Source organism: Manis pentadactyla, chromosome 13, assembly GCF_030020395.1.
Source record: "Manis pentadactyla isolate mManPen7 chromosome 13, mManPen7.hap1, whole genome shotgun sequence".
Taxonomy (NCBI): domain Eukaryota; kingdom Metazoa; phylum Chordata; class Mammalia; order Pholidota; family Manidae; genus Manis; species Manis pentadactyla.
The window spans coordinates 51778746-51790740 of NC_080031.1; the positions used below are offsets into that span (position 1 = coordinate 51778746).

The 11995-nt window shown below is 34.8% G+C and overlaps 1 pseudogene; it reads left to right on the forward strand.

The window, feature by feature from the left end:
* The first annotated feature begins 10524 nt into the window (after nucleotides 1-10524).
* LOC118919999 (olfactory receptor 5V1-like) lies at nucleotides 10525-11461 on the forward strand (annotated as a pseudogene).
* The last annotated feature ends 534 nt before the right edge of the window (nucleotides 11462-11995 follow it).

Here is an 11995-nt window from a genome sequence, read left to right on the forward strand (position 1 = left end):
GAAAACTTTTAGGCAACCTTTTTCCTTGGAAATCCATACATTTTTCCTATTCTCCTTTTTATCTTTTAATTGTCCTATAGACAAATACTACATTTTCTTCTAATTTCAGAGATTGAATCATCTTCATCTATGTATTATTGATGTCACATTTCCTCTAATGCAAGATCTTTGAGGAAGTCAATTTAGTTTATTGTAAATCATCCCCTAATACCTATAAAATATGATGCTGAGTATAGATGAAATCATGTAAATTAAGAATATATTGGATGTCAGTATTATCTCACATATGCAGAAACCATCAATACAGTTTTATAGGCATTATATGTGGGGAACTAAGGTGAGGAGATAATCTAGAGATAGAAATGGTTATGGAGGGAGATGAAGTTTATTATAGTTGGGAGTAAAGTCTGAAATAATCTAGAAGATGGATGGCAATTTCAAGGCAGAAAGCCTTAGAGACACAGGATGTGATAGAGTGCCTGGTGATTGAGATACTGAAACCTTTTACTTTATTTCAAGAAGGTCTTAGCAGAAGTGTAAGGGTAGACAACTGGGAGGTATAATCTAAACTCAGATTATGAATTAGTTTGATGTACTTTTCTAAGTGATTTATTTTTATCTTGAAGGAAACTGGAAGCCATAAATTTATAAATCAGTCCTCACATAATCATGCTGTTTTTCAAATGCTGCTCTATAAATGTTATTCATGGATGGAAAGTGTAACTAATAGAATAGCATCTAGAATACATCTGCATAAAATTATAGGATTTAGACAATATACTCTTAGCAAAGATAATATAGAAGTAATTTCACCAGAATTTTAAAGGTAGCTTTAAAGATTTGATAACTTTTTACAAGTGCAGATAAGGGAAAGGGGAAAAAATGTCAGATGAGTAGTGGAGACTTGTTCCTGGAAAACTGAGTTGAAGTTACTGAAAATACAACATGGATTCACAATAGCCAAAATCAGGAAACAATCCAAAAGACCGTGAACACGAGCATGGATAAACAAAACATGGTTTTCTCATAATCTTATGCTACAACATAATTTAAAAATGAGATACTATTAAATGGAAATACATGGGTGAATTTCAAAAGCTTCTTATAAGATTCATTAGCTTAGACAAATGAACCCATTCTTAGAGGTAAACACAGAGTAGATTTGATATACATGAATGTTGAAAACAACTCACATGAATCTATGGTGGCCAAGATGAGAACGATGGTTACATGTTAAGGGCTCTGAGTGAAAAACTTCATGAATGATAGATTTTGTTTTTCTTTTCTTTTTTTCTTTTTTTTCGGTATTATAGCATTTATTAAAACAATGTTATGGGTTAAAAGAAACAGCAAAGAACCAAAGAGTTAAAATGCAAGGTATGTAAAATCCCAACTAAAACCCAAAAGTGTCTGATGTATGCATTCATTAGCTAACTAAAAGCCCAGAAAGACAAGACAACCAATATAATAAAGTACTGCAAAACAATTGGCGATCTTCAGTTATCAAAATTGTAGATTTTCATTTTGTATCCTTTTTTCAATCAAGAAAAAAAATTCTTTTTCAATGTTATATAACATACATATAAAACAAGATAGAAAAATATATTAAACTTGTAACAATGGCTGTAAATAAATTATCTTACATGTTTCTCATAGGCATACACAGCGTGAAACTACTAATGTAATAAAGAATAGACAAAAATACACGACAGCTGTATGGTAACATACAAGCGACAATCCCATCTACCCACGCTAAAAAATTACATAATACTGTCAGAAAAAAGGCTTAAAAACCACATATTTTAGTAAGAAATAAATTCAATAAAAGAATGATAATAATGCGAACCAAGGCCTCGCGTCCCTTCCCTCCGCCTCCCCGCTCGCAGGCCGGGCCCCGCCACCGCCGCCCCCGGGGCGCGAAGGCCCTTCCCGCCCGCGGCCCGCCGCGCTCCGGGCCGCCGGCTCGGCGGGGCCCCCCCGGGGGCCAACGGGGGCGCGTCTCCGAGGGCCACGGGCCTGATACGGTTTTAAAATATCAGAATATATAAAGCTTTACACTTATTTTAAAAATCAGATTACAGCAATGAATGCAGAAGAGTAGGCAATATATATGAGCTTCAGGAAAAGTTTAATTCAGCTATCTGTGGACATCTACTGACATTTAGAGGATGCTTATTGTCTAGAATGATTAGCAGCATATTGGCCTTGAGAATCAGATTTGAGATTCTTCCGTATTGGCAACTTTCGATGCCCTGGGAGAAAAGGGAATCATCACAAAGTGGTGTAAAGCCTAACGTAAACCTGGAAGAATAACTAATTACCAATAATAAATGGAGAGGAGAGAAAAACAAATTCAGATTGTGTTTATTATTCTTGGAGTTAGTTATATGTCTTCTATACCAGCACAATTTTTGCAGTTACTCAATTAAAAGTAACACTTTATGAACATTTTCCTGTACTTTATGATAGCGAATTTTTTCCACAGCATAATAACACCAGTGGAAAACAACTGAAAATTTACATTAGCAGACAATTTAAGTAAATGCAATATGGTTACATATGTTTCTCACAGTGCTTTCATAGTTACCTTGTTCCCTAGGTGGATCTCAGCAGAACATTCTTTTCTAAGTCTTCTTTCCAAAACTACAGAATTTCATGGAACTTAGCAAAGTCAACAGTATAAAGTGTAATTTTACTAGATAGTCTTGTCAATCATTTTCTTTATTCGAAGAACCTGTATTGAATGGCTTGTAAATGAAAATTATAAGGATGTGTCAAATGTCCCACATATGTAAGAGATCCATTCCACTGTGAAAAATGTAATGTTTCATGAAGGGCCATGCTATTGTTACAGTTTATACAGAAAGGCAACTAGGGATACTGCAATCCGATGCAGGCATAGTGACAAGGGCTCATGGATGCATAATAAAGAAATCTCCCACAATGGAAAGGCGGGACTGGTTTAGAGGATACCTGTGTCCGGTTAGCAGTGCTGTGACTGATCTCTCCTTCAAACTGAATCACACTACAGTTGTCACTATTTAAGAATTTTAGTAACTGGTAAATTCATATTTTTTTGTTTTCTCAACTTTATTGTCTTCACCTTCTTTGATGCACCAACTTTGGAAAATGTTACTCATCTTCCACATATTCTGTGATATTGAGAACAGCAATCTCATTACATTTATAATGTGATTATTGGGGGTTCTATATTTCTATCATATTAATAAAATAATTTATAAAGTAATTATTAATTAACTTCCTTTCTATCTACATTTTATTAAAATTTGACAACTTCAATATCATTTCTTAAAGATTGAGATTGGACAATTGTATAGTGTTGATTCTGTGGAAGTCAACTTTATAGAATGTGCCAAATAATTTACAACAGAGAACAAAACAGGGTGGATGATAACCTGAGCATGGGAAATAAGATGCAGAAGTGACTGTCACTGCATAGTGGTCAGAGATAAAATATAATGCATGATCTTAATGTGCTCCTAATTACAATATTATGAATTCAATCAGAAAATATTTAGAACTGTGGTAGTTCAATGTCTACTTAAATGGAAATGTCTTTGCAGAGAAAGTTCTGGGCTGTGGGCAACATCTTGGACCACTGTACAGATGTCCCTTTTCAAAGATGAGTAACAGGTGTGTAAGCAAAGCCCCACTATTACAACTAGGAATGTAGTGGTCAATTTCCTACCTTGTTTATAATTATGACATGGAATATACGCACATCAAATTTGCATATTGCTTGAACTGAACTTTTTCTAAGATCGATCCATCTAAGTACAAGAGAGATTGGAAATTTTAAGCCTTAGTCTGGAAACTGTTCTTGCTGCTGATGGTTGAACGGGGAGTTCTGTTGAAGCCGGAGTTCTTGTTCGCAGTGGAAGACTGAGCTTCAAGAACAAGCAAGGTAGGAGAGATTTACAGAGAAAGTTTTATTCAGGATAACAGGAAGTATGGGACTCCCCATGTGTGCAGGAAGGGGCCAGGCCGCCGCTCGGAGTCTCAGTGTCCAGGGTTTTATGCCTGTTGCAGTGGGAGATGTTATTTTTCCTGTAGGTTTAGCCAGAATGCTAGTCATGATTTAACCTATCTCAGTAAAGGCTGCAGGGCTGCCCCCCTGTAAACGAAGGGGCCTATGGTGTCTGTGGTCAGCAAGCTGCTCCTTATCACTGGGTCCTGGTGGGGGGGACATTGTTACATTGTTTGAACCTCAAGCACCCTGCTGCTTCTCTACATTCCTGAAGCCTCAGTCAGGCTTTGTCCTTTTCCAGGGCCCAGGCTGTCCTCTGACTGGCAGGGGTTACTCCCTGCTGCTTCCCTATCTGACTATCTCCCCAACCCCACACCCACTGTTAAATAGAGAATAGGTATTAGTGGCAACTCATAATGTAACAAAATAACAAATGAAAAATCAGACAAAAAGAGGTTGTAAAGTATTACACAAGGCTGATGGTCGCACCAGTATAATCAGTTTAGAGGTAATTATGATAAATATAATTAAATTACTCAGAATATACGCACTACTTGACACTGCTCGTTGCTTTCCAAATAAAATCAATATGCTCAGGATCCCCCGCCATTTGAGGGTGCCCAGATAGCTGAACCCTTTTAAATGCAGAGTATTTTGACATTTTTAGAACTGCTTTCACAGAACAATTTCCAAGGGGCTCAATGGAGCTCCCACGCCCTTTCCTCTTTCTGGGGGTCAGGACCCAGACGCGGTGACCAGGGCTGCAGGCAGCTGAGTGCGCAAGGCTGGGGCTGCAGTGGATGGGGGCGTGGACGGATACAGCGGCCAAGCACATTCGATTCTTTGGAATTAGAGTCACGTGACTAAAATGCTGAGGAGAAAACTATGGGAACCCAGGTTCAGGGTCATGTTTGGTGAATGCATTTCACCCACTTCTTTAGTGTGGTAGAAGAATATCTCTAATTTTGCTTCAGCAACATTTTTTTTATATATTTTAATTGAAGTTTGTTTGATATACAATGTTACATTGGTTTCAGGTATACAACATAATGATTTAACAATTATGCACATTAGTAAGTCCTCACCCAACTAGTGTAGTTACTGTCTGTCAATGCAGAGAGATGTTACTGCACTATTGACTATGTGCTCTGTGCTGTTTAAGCAACACTTTTGAGGGTGTTCTTTGATTCATCAGCCTTATGATTTCCAAGTAACACAATAATCAAGCAAATTCTAGCAGAGGAGAGGAATAGATTTGAAAGGATGTAGGAAGCAATATGTAGGCATTTCCTGATTATAACAGGGCATTCACTTCTATTGCCCAAAGGCCTATAAGTTAGCATTAAAAAATTGAAATTAAAATCTATTTCAGAAAGTAAAATATAAACTATGTAATGACATAAAAAGAGATTACAAATTGAATGTACCAGTAAAGAAATGTAAAAAATGAAAAATGGCTAACATAGAAGTCCATATAGCTGACTTTTTGGGATAAATGGAAATAAAGTGTTTCCCAATGTAGGGTAAACCTAAGAGTTTCACAGTCATAGGGAGATTAAATAGGAATGTTGGTATGTGGCTGCACTGTGAAATTCATTTTTCAGTGTCTTTTATATGTTCATATTTAATTTTTCCTAATATTTTATCTTGAGTGTTTACACAATTACAGGAAAATTACAATGTTATAATGGACATCTATATACCCTTCACCTCAACTCAATAAATGCACATATATTGCTTGATCTACATAAACCTATTTATTAAATTCATGAATTAAAATTCATTTTTAAAATTTAATCCATTATTCTGATACAGAACAAGTTAGCAATTATAGGTGGAAATAAGTCTGCAATTACACTCAATTTGAGCCTGAAGGGCTGTAACAAAACTTCTAATTTAGATAATCTCAGCAATAGAAACACATGTCACAATGCATGAAGATTTTGCTAACGTTTACTTGTAGCATGAAAAATACAAAATTTTCCAAGTGTGTAGTACAATCGTATTTTGAAAGAATGATTTAGCCAATTACAGAAAAAGGGTAACACAATTTTCCTCTTTACTTTTTTCTTGAAATTCAATTATTGGTCATTCTTTGTTTAATGTTAGCCTAGACAGTCACTATATTTTCAGTCTTCTTTAATTTAGCTTCTTTAAGATTAACATTCATTTGATTAAATATAAGTGTTTTTATTAATCATTTCCTATTATTAGGTTCATAGTAATGTATATTTATGGAGAACACAAGAATATTCTCTAGAGTTCCTATTATTGTGTATACCCCTAAGAGAAAAGGGGCTATAACATCCACTATAGAATAAATTATGACATTCACACTCTATATACATGAGATTTCAGTTTTAATTTTATGCTTTTCTTGGCTAGACCATTTTGCTTTCTCTTTTTCAATCTTTTTCATTGGGAATGAGTACTATGAAACTGAAAAGGCTATAAATGTGTGTCATTTTTCTGGACTTTTTAAGCTAAGATAAATAAGTGGTTGTTTACAAAGTTTTAATATGGTATAAAATGTTTACATTTTTGAGATATAGTTAAAATTGACTATTACATGGATAAGATTAAGAGGAGAAGTTAGAATCTTATAGAGTTTGTGTTTAAATTAATGCCTGAAATTGTTTCATTTCAATCCTAAATATTGTGCATGCCCACACAGGTATGTATGCAAAATCTTTGTATGTAAAGTTCTGCTGTATCAGAATATATATGTCAGAATATTTCTAACCCTCAGGTCTGAATGTATGTACCCTAGAAAAGTGGTCCATGACACCTGAGAGAAAGGAAGGGTGTTACAAGCAAGTAAAGACATTAAATTTATAATAAATATGTAATAAAAGAAAGACATTTTGGTTAATTTAGATTAGCAGTCAATCCAATGAGTTTTTAAAAAGGAAGACTATGAATTTCTTTAGAAGTAAAGTTTTTATAAAAACATTCTCCTATTTTTAAAGAAATTTAAGACGTAATTATATTTTCTACTGCCAAAGTAATTACAAAATTTTTATTATCTTATGTACCAAGATTTATCAGTGATTATTGTTGTTTGAGTAACTAATGCTTTTTTCTCTATGTAGCAGATCCTTGAAGTAACTATTTGCAAAAGAAAAATACCTTCATATATGTTCCATTTGGGTTGACCATATGCCACGGGTAAGTTATATAAATTATACAGAAGCATTTTTTCTCAGTAAGTCCAAGAGAAGCATAGTCTTAGCAATTTATCCCATGCTCTGATTCTCATTATGTTGGACAGTTTATAAAAAAAAAAAAAAAAGAAAAAGCAACTGATTTTAACATGCATTTTTCATATACTCAGATGTTTACAGTTACGCCAATTAATCTCACAAAGAATGTGAGTGGTTGCTCTTCATAAGAATTTCTCTGATTCTCTACTGTATGTTCTATCCATCACTTGAATAAACATGGAAGGTTATAGAATTTATTCAATATATTATCAAGAATATCATCAACCTCATCTTTCTAATGAGATGGCAAATACCTAATATTTCATGTTTGACTTGAAATAAAGGTATTGTTAATATGAATACAAGTTATCTTCCCAAATGAACAAACTGTGCACACTTTATGTGAAGACCACAACTTTGATTTAAAAATTTTTTAAAGTACAAAATATAGGGAAATATATATTTAAAAGGATGTGTATTGATTATGTGACCTGATGTAGATCTAGCTTATGTATTTATGAGAATGTTTTGACTTATTTCTAATAAATATTGTAAAACCAGGGATCAAACTTGTAAGTGTGGGTTTAAAGGGAAATGGACATTTCATGTAGAACTTAATACTTAATGTCTCATGATATTATTATTCTTATAGTCGAAAGTACCTTTAAAAATTTCACAAATTTACTAAAATATTTTCAGAAAATGAAATGAACATATAAACATAAGAACATACAAAGGTGTAGAGAACTGAAACTGTACACCTTTGTAGAACCTTGACATTTGAGAATTTGTAAGCTCACATATGAACTGACTAGGTGGATTTTTTGTTTCAGTCATTTTAATTCACTCAGTAAACACCTGCTGATTGAATAATGATATCCCAGCATTTTATGGTTAGTATAGGCATTCTGTTCCTAAATTTCATGACTTTCACATCATGATAACCTATTTTCTTTGCCTCTCAAGCATGATGCACACCTCTGTGAATTAAGGAATGAGTAAAATCATCCCAGAAGTAACATCAGATGTCCTCCTTTAAATACTGCATGGGGCAGAGGGATGGAAGGGTGGTCAAAGTGGGTGAAGGGGACAAAGAGGAGGAGGCTTACAATTTTAAAATAAAATTGCCACAGGAATGAAAGCACAGCACAGAGATTATTGTCAATAATATTGTGGAAGATTTGTATGATATTATCTACAGGTAGTGTCTACATTTATCTTGGTGAGTATTAAGCAAAGCATATAAGTGTCAAAACACTATGTTGTACACTGAGACATAACATTGTACATTAATTAAATTTCAATTAAAGTTTAGTGTCAGAAACACTCAGGTAGATATTCAGTAATTCTCTAGTTTAATGAAATATATCATAAACAGTACAATTTCACAAAAGTTTGTCAACCATAATGAGTTCTGCTGCTTTCAAAGGACAGACAGATGGACAGAAGTAAGAAAGGAAGTAAATAAAGAAAGGATGGTTATAATGAAAAGATGCATTAAAGAAGCTGGTAGAAAATAATTTCATTCCATTTGTAAAAATGTCATTATATATAATGTGTATTTTTTATACTACCCATTTTATCTGAGGAATATACCATTAACAATTTCCAATAGAGAAAAAAATATGGAGGTAGAACCAATGAAAAAGATATTTATTTTTTAATCTGTTACTATTCCTCTTTGTCATATACATGTGATATTAAAAGTTATATGGTTTCCAATGTGACAGGAATATCCTTAGAAGCATTAATTTTTAGTCCTTCATTTAGTTTGTTTTCATAAGTAACTGAATATTATGACTATGAGAACTTTAAAATACACACAAATGCAATCTAAAATTTAAAGGAGTTACTCTGGCCAAGAAATTCACTCATCCATAATTTTTGTGATCTTATGCTTCCTTGGGTATTGAAAGAGAAACATGCTGAAATATTTGTTCTAAGGAGAGTGGGAATTGAGTATCATGTGAATGTATTTGTTTATAGTTTCATTCACATTTAGACACGATCAACCACTTTATTCTTCCTTTATTACTTCAAGAATTTTTACTGAAATATCAATGATATATATGTTGATTTCAGATGAGCTAAGTGATCCAATTGTATACATTACCAAACGCTCACCACGATAACTATAGCCATTATATGTCTCTGGAAAATATATCACAGTATTTTTAGCTGCATTGCCTATGCTGTACTTTCATCCCTGTGACCAGATTACTTAATAAATTGCAGTTTGTAACTCTTTATCCTGTGCACCTATTTCATTTGCTCCCCTCCCTGGTAACCGGCAGTCTGTTCCCTGTGTTGATGAGTCTGTTTCTGCTTTGCTTTCTTGTTTTGTTTATATTATGTAGGCTATTTAAATTTTTTTAACTATATTAATTATGGAAATAACCTATTCAAATTCATTGTTAAATGATTATGATTCTGTTATTAAAGCATTTCTGTATTTGTTCTTATCAACAGATACAATTTGTCTAAGAGACACATCATTCATTCTTATACACAAAAAAATAATTATTCATTTATTATATGTCTGCCAGTTGATAGCAGTTACAAAAATTATTTACCACTTTTTTTGTTTGTTTTTGTGTACAAATAAGTGAAATAGGGAGTGGGAGGGTGAGGTGAGTAAAAAAGGTGATGGGGTTAAAAAGTTACAGACTTCAAATTTTAAAATGATTTAGTCACAGGAAAGGAAGTACAAAAGAGAGATTACGACAAATAATCTTCTATTATTGCAGGATGGTAATGGGATCCACACGTACTGTGGCAAGCCTGTAAAAATACGTGTAATTATTGAGTCACTAAGTTTGTTGTACATCTAAAACCAATCTAATATTGAATATGAACTATATCCCCCAATAATTATATACCATGTAAAATATGTAGCTTATGCTTTTCAGTTATTTAAAATTGAGGTAGTGCACAAAATTGTACACATTGAAATAAAAAAAGCAAAATAGACAAATGCCCAAAAATCTATGAAAAACACAACAGCAGCTGTCACTGAATTGTGAAATTGCCAACGTTGGCAAAGGACCACGGTGGTTTTCCTAAGAAGGTGGATTGCTAAACATCTCCTCAGGGTCTCAGAGGGCTTCCTTGTTGTAAGGAGCTGAAGATGAACATTCCAAGAGACAACATGAAATCAGGAGAGGTATTTAACAACAGTTCTAATAATGGATCTCTAATTAATATATGGCTAGCTTATTAATCACCAACCACAAACAACGATTTTCCAAATTTCTAATAAATACTTCCTTGCTTTTTTCTCTAACCCATTTGTTGCCTTCCTAACCTCCAGAGAGACCCCCATGGAGAGAGGAGATGGACGGCTACAATATCACCCCCAGAACTCACTTTATCCTCCTGGGGCTCTCTGACCTCCCTGAGGTGTGCTATCCTCTCTTTGTTGTCTTTGCTGTCATCTACCAGGTCACCTTGGTGTGAAACGGGGCCATTCTCTTGGCCATCGGGACAGAGAAGAAGCTGTGCACACCCATGTATTACCTCCTGGCCAATCTGTCTCTCTTAGACATATTCTGTCCATCAGCTACTGTCCCCAAGATGCGGGACAACCTGTTGACTGGGAATCACAGCATTTCCTTCCTGGGCTGTGCTTTGCAGCTTTATTTGTTGGTGGCCCTGACAAGGACTGAGGTCTTCCTTCTTGCTGTCATGGCTTATGATCGGTACGTGGCCATCTGCTTCCCCCTCCGTTACACCCTCAAAATGACCAAGGCTCGCTGTGCCCAGCTGGCAGCTGTGACCTGGGCATCAGGGTTTCTCCATTCCCTCCTCCATACAGTGTCCATCTTCTGCCTGTCTTTCTGTAAGTCCAATCGGGTTAACCAGTACTACTGTGACATCCCCCCAGTGGTGGCCCTCTCCTGTTCATCCACCTACATGGAAGAAATGTTTATTTTAGTGGTAGCAGGTATCTTTGGAATTGATGCCTTCCTAACTACCTTCATCTCCTACATGAACACATATCCACCATCCTAAAGATCCAGTCTGTGGAAGTGAAGAGCAAAGCCTTCTCCACATATGCTTCCCACCTCTTGGTGGTTTATTTTATGGTACAGTAATATTCTACTACATTCACCCATCCTACAGTCAACACTCTGCAGCCAGGGACAGACTCACTGCCATGCTCTATGGGGTTATTACCCCAATGTTAAACCCCATGATCTTCAGCTTGAGGAACCCAGAGGTGAAAGGAGGACTCAGCAGGGTTTTATTTCATAAAGAATGTTTCCAGTGAAACAGTAAAACAGAATGACTCAATACTCATTCTAGAATATGTTTATAAGGAGAATTCATGGAAAATAATTGTTAATTGATATAGAGTATACATATTTTTGCACACTGAAATTTATAGGCATGGAAACAGAGATGATTTTAGTCTACCTCTAAGCATGCATAACTGTATAAGCTTATGTGTATCTCAATCCAATGGGTGCTTCAAATATATCCTCCCAAATTAGATTGTCATGAGTAACAGAGAACACTACCTACACTAACATAAAATGATAGACTGAGCCTATCTTTTAAGGTAATTTTCATTTATGTTCATATCTATGTCTGTATACATACCCATACCTATATAATCTCTGTATTCTTTTATATCTACTTTTAAATCCATATTTATTTGTCTATTCACAGATCATGATTTTACTTCTTTGCCTTATAAGACTGACTACCTAGTCTATGTCTCCATAACATTACCATTTCACTCATGCTGTCTTTCAATTGTTCCTTCCACTGACTGAGGATTTCTATACTTTTCTCCCTTTTC